The sequence below is a fragment of the Nelusetta ayraudi genome, unplaced genomic scaffold (assembly GCF_046127955.1).
Source record: "Nelusetta ayraudi isolate G7.1 ecotype Tasmania unplaced genomic scaffold, CSIRO-AGI_Nayr_v1 ptg000016l, whole genome shotgun sequence".
Lineage (NCBI taxonomy): Eukaryota > Metazoa > Chordata > Actinopteri > Tetraodontiformes > Monacanthidae > Nelusetta > Nelusetta ayraudi.
The window spans coordinates 2246156-2252250 of NW_027466066.1; positions in this window are offsets into that span (position 1 = coordinate 2246156).

The window sequence follows — 6095 nt, forward strand, 5'->3', positions numbered from 1 at the left end:
TTCATCAGACATCTTTGGACTCACATCCAGATCTGGATTTGAACAGTGTGTCTTTGGTGTCATGCCACCTAAAAAAGAGTCCTCAAAATCAGCTGCCAAGAAAGGCAAATCAGATGAGCCAAAGAAGGGAGGAAAAGATGACAAAAAGGGAGGAAAAGGTGAGAAGAAAGAGGACAAGAAAGCTAAAGAGCCACCCGATAAGGGGAAAGGTAAGGACGATGGGAAGAAGGGAAAGAAACCTGTCAGTGAGTCTGAGGAGTTCTCAGAGGAAGAAGAGGAGCTGATGACTGAGGAAGCAAGTGAAGATGTAAGTGAGGAAGAAGTTGTGCCCAAAAAGGGGGATAAAGGGAAAGGGAAAGGGAAAGGGAAAGCAGCTCTGAAAGGCGCATCCAAGGCCATGGCTATGAAAGGATTTAAGCCTCCTCCCAAACAGGAGGAAACAAAGGAAAAGACACAGATGAAGAAAGGGATTGGAGCAGTAAACCTGAAAAAGATGAGCGACGTTCACATTAAAGGAGCTTCTAAAGCCATGATGGGCTTTGCCACAGAGGGGCAGAAGAAAAGCATTGCAACAGCAAAAGCACAAAAGACAGCGGATGTCAAGTCTCACTTGAAAGGAGCCTCGAAAGTCCTAACAGGTCTCACAGGAAAGGCTTCGCCTTTTAGTTTCTCCCCTAAAAAGCAGCAAGCAGTGAAGGAAAAACCAAAGACAAACCTCAAAAGCACTTCTCGTCTCTTTCTAGGCCTGTCCAAGAAAAAGAAGCCCACCCCTGGTGGTAAGCCACTCCTCGGAACAGGCAAACTCCTTGCAGGTCTTGGAGCTAAGTCATCTGCTGACAAAAAGCCAAATCTGTCTGGTTTCAGCTTGTTTAATAAAAAAGATGACGCAGCAAAAGAGACCCCGCCACCCAAAAAGACAATAAATCTAAACAGTCTCGGGGACAAAGGAAAAATGGCAGCTGAGGCAAAGGGCCTGGGAGGAAAGTTTAAGGGAATGTTTGGAAAAAAGAAAGAGGCACCCCAGTGGAAGAAAAGGGGCTTAGTGTTGGGAAAGATTGCTGCTGCAACTAACTGGTTGACTGCAAGATTCTTGAATACAAAGGGCCAAGGTCGGCTGGGTATGCGAGCAGGAGGACGGCAACGGAAGCGCCTGTCATTCGCAGACAGAAATTCTCAAGGGAGACAGGCTCAGTATTACAATGAAGCCTATGAGTATGATGATGATGATGATGAGTATGGTTACGATCAAGATTACTATGACAGGTTAATACCTGAATGCAATTCCTATAGACAACCAAGGGGCTATGACCAGTATGACCCATATGATGAGGAAATGGATTATTATGAAGAGGATGAATGGGTAGATGAATATGGTTACTATGATGATGAGGGCAACTTTTATTATGATGATGAATATTACTATGATGATTATATAAATTACAGCAGCTACCCTAATGGCTACTATGGTGATGAGTATGAGGAGTACTATGGAGAAGATGGACTGGAGTATTACTATGGGGATGATGGTATGTTGCATGTACTTCAGCCGGAAGCATATAGTGCTTTTGTTGACCCTTACAATCCTGAACTGTATGGAGAGTACTCAAGTCACAACTTGCTTTATAACTATGGAATATCAGACCTCAGCGGCATGCTAAATGGTGGTTATGATATGATTCCCAGCCTTAATAATGATCAACTGCTGGCATATACAGACTATCCTGTAATTTATAACCCCTATCAGCAGCCCACCTATATCGATGCAGGCTTGGAAGTAACCGAAACAGGACAGATGTTCAGAGAACACGAGCAAATGTATTTCCCACCTGCTGAAACATTTAGGTTTCCTAGGCCTCAGGTTAGACTATTTGGAAAAGACAGACTAGAAATAGAAAACATGCCACGCCCTGTACCTCCACCTCCACCACCCCCTCCACCTCCTCCCTCCTCTCCAAATTATGCAGCCCCTAATCTTGTTCTTGGCAATCTCGAGACACCAAACATGCAATACCAGCAAGCCCTTCCAGCATATCCTCCTGCAAACATTCAGTACTCTACTGTCATGAACCAGCAACAAACCCCAATTTTTCCAAGACAAGTACTCTTGCCGCCAGCACTGTCTGGTCAACAAGAGCCTATCCCTTTTCCGCAGCCTCCCTACCCTCCTTTAACTAGTTTCCAAATTCAACCACCTTCACCATCTCCCCAAACAGACCAATCACTCCTCCTTCAGGGCTCACAAGTGTTTCAGATGGGACAAATACCCCCAGTGGTCCAACCAATACAATCACAGATGCAGACAATGATGCAGTCCACAGTGCATTCACCACTGACCTCACCTCGGCCGCTGCACCAAATGACTCCCCATCCATCTCCCCAGCTCTCCCTAAATCCGGGATTAGCCATGGCACCTCTGCAACACCACCACCCAACCCATCCATTGTACTTACAATCAGGCGTACACATGGACCAAAGTCGCTCGCCTCAATTGCAAAGGAGAGGGCTTGCCCACCAAACACCGGTGGCAACCCATAGGCCAATTTCTCCAATTAACAGGCAGAGACCACCAAGCCCAGTTCCTTCTCAGCTGCATAACAGAAGAGGATTTTCAGTTAGAACTCAACCATCTCTGTCTCGAGGACAGGAGGGCATTGGAATCCATAGGACTCCATCTGCTGCCCGACCTCAGTCTCCACCCTCTAGCCCAATAGCTTCACCTAAAGGATCACTAAGAAAGAGAGTAAGCCAGCCACCTTCCCCCGGACAGTCCTGTAGACAGCATCCACCTCCAGATGCAGTTTCCCAGCCAGCCTCAAGCCCCCATTTTTTTAGAGGCAGAAAACAGGCAACTAAGTTGAGGCAATCTCCCTCTCCTCCTTCCTCATCCCTACTAAGACGGAGCCCCACTCTACCTGAGAGATCTCAGTCTCCATCTCAATCATTCTGTCCCAGCTCCCCACATCGCCCCCCATCTCCTTCCCCATCGCGAATTAGCGGTCGTCCTCTTCCAACTCGGTCATCTACCCGCAGACTGAGAGGTGTTGGTGGAGGTCGAAGTCATGTGCCTATGGGGGCTGTGAAACCCTCCCCAGCTAACCCTTACTTTCAGGGACATGGTAGACATGGAGCTCCTCTCACACAGCATGTTGCACCTTTCAGGTCCTCCCTCCATAGTGGTTCAGTCCCCCCTACGGGACAGCCAGGGCCCATTACTAGGGTACCTGTGTTAGCAAGAACAGGCTCTCACAACTTAGGGTTAAGGGAGTCAAAAGGAATTGGCAGTCCCCAAGAGGGCTTTCGTAGACCTGTGGGAAGGGGTCAACCGCTAGTTCGTATGCCAAGAAATCAGCCTTCTCTTCATTCCTGGCAGTCATCTCGAGCACCATCCCAGGTTTCCCCACTCTCGCCACAGGCTTCCTCGAAAAAGAAGGGTCCTCAGTTGCCACAGCCGTCAGTGCGTAGGATGCAAAGCAAACCTCCATCCCCTCATCTAGTGCAGCGACTATCTCCATTGCCTCCCCGTTCAGCCTCCCCTATGCATCACCAACCATTCCTCTTTCCACAAAGTCCCCAAAGTATTGCGCCAACAGCTTTTCAAGCTCCTATATCTCCACCAGGTCTTCCTCCTGGGGCTCTGTCACAGTCTCAAAGTATCACTCAATATGACTATAGAATGGTTGACCCTGGCCCACCCCCAATGCTTTCAGACGCCTTACCGGCCTCACCTTTATCTCAACTGATCCCAAGCCCATATATTCAGAATGGCCCTATTCCAACACCTTTACAGAGGAATCCGTCAAATATGCCTGCAGAAATGAATCAGAATGTGAGTCCTTATGCACCTTTGGATAGCACCTCTTACTCCTCTCCTCTACAGCGCAATGCAAACTTATATACAACTGTACTCTCACCTCCCCAGCCTTTAGCCCCACCTATATTCTCTGCACCCTCTTCACCTCGATTGTCTTCTGCAATGTTTACCCCCCAGCTACGTAATGCTTCTTATGCATCACCTCTTCAAAGACACCTTTCTCCCATTCCATTAGTCTCCAATGCCCCTCCTTCACCTTCATCACAACAAAGGAACATTCTCTCTGGTGGACTAAGAACCTCCCATATCCAAGGATTAATGTACAAGCTTCCGGATGGTACTCTGACAATACCCCATGGCGTTGCCCACAATACAGTTACCACTGAGAGTGGAGGTGAGAGACTATCACCATCTATGCTCTCTAATGCCTTGCAAAACACAAGTCTACGTCAAGCGACATATCGACTACCTGATGGATCATTGGTAATGCGAACAGAACCTGCTGGACCAAGCTCAGGTTCACCCCAATCGTCCTCTGTGTTGTCGTCTGCCTTGCTCAATCCAAGTCTTAGACAAGCCACATATCGTTTGCCTGATGGTACTTTTATAACTAACTCAATACCAACTTCCACACCCTCATCCTCTTTACCAATGCTCTCCTCTGCACTCAGCAATTCCAATTTACGTAACATGACATACAAACTCCCTGATGGTACTTTGGCTACAAGAAAAGAGCCAGAGCCTGAACCTTCCTCTCCTATGCTCTCCTCTGCCCTTTTGAATTGTAATCTCCACAGTGCCTCTTATAAATTGCCAAGTGGTTCTTTTTTGTCACAACCAGCGAATGAGGCCCAAAAAATGGAGAACAAAGTTGCATCCCCAGGATTATCTAGTGCTCTGATGAATGCAAACCTATCAAGGGCAAAGTTTCAGCTTCCAAATGGATCGTCATTGTTTTCAAGAAACCAACCCCAAGCACCAACATCTCCTCATATTTCTGGGGCCATACTTAATAGTAACCTCCGTAGTGCTCATTACAGACTACCAGGCACATCATTGCTGAAGCCACCTGGATCTAGTGATCGTACTCAGTCACAGTCTCTTGATCTGTCAAAGGCTCTTAATAATCAAAGCATTCGCAGTGCAACCTATAGACTGCCAGATGGAACTTTACTTAGTCGCTCTCAGCCTGCTGCTGCACCCCAAACACCTGACCTTTCAAATGCTCTATCAAAAAATCCAAACCTTCGTGCAGCAAAGTATCGCCTACCAAATGATAATATCATGACACGACTCGGTGCTCCTCGCACTCCAGAAATTCGCTCACCTAACCTTGCTGGTGCCCTGAAAAATCCTCAGCTCCAGAGAGCCTCTTTCCGCTTACCCTCATATGCTGTTGTGTCACCCCAAGTCCAGAGACTGGGAGCAGAGCAGCACTGGGCACAGAGCCCTGGAGTTTCAGAAATACAGCAGAATGTAGATGTCTGGGGTGCAGAGAGAGTGTTACCTCATGGAACTGTACAGAACCTAAATAAGTGGTCTATGTATAGAGATGGAGAACTACTGCCCCCTCACAGTCAAATGGCACTGGGAACTATGGGGCCGGAGCCAAGCCAGTGGAATCTCAACAGGGAGGGGGAACCACAGGGTCAGTGGTTTGACAAGGTAGAGTTGCTGCAACATTAGAGAAGTATTATCATAAGAAATATTGTCTGTGGACTGTTGTGTTTTTTGCTGTGGCAAGGTTTATGTGTACTTTGTAAATACAGTAGATTAAGATATGCTAATATATGGTATGTCTTAATGTTAAGGAAAAGCATAACTTATACAGAGAAACATATACAGATCACGCAAGTGAGCATTATGAATGAAAGCTTTAATGGCACACTAAAGTCGGAGGCAGCGCCAGTAAAAACTCATCTTTCACTTTTTTTTTTAAATCAGTTATCAACATAATAGAACAGGATGGGATTCTATTATGGCATTGTGTCCCACTGTTGTCCTTGACGTGTGTTCTAGATGTACTCGATCAGAAGCCTGCCGTCTGTGGCTCACAGAGAGCAAAGAGAAGACGATGGAGTGGAAGATATGACGCAGCTAGAGTGAGTTAAGTCTCACATACATACAGTTTATTTTATATTTGCTACAACCATACAAAAAAACTAACAACGTCAAGCATGAACAACTGTGCACCAAGATAACTTTCACAGGGTTTGTGCTGAGATGTACTAAATACTTTTAGAGCTTGTTGGGTAACTCAGTCCTCAAACTTTAACGTCATTGT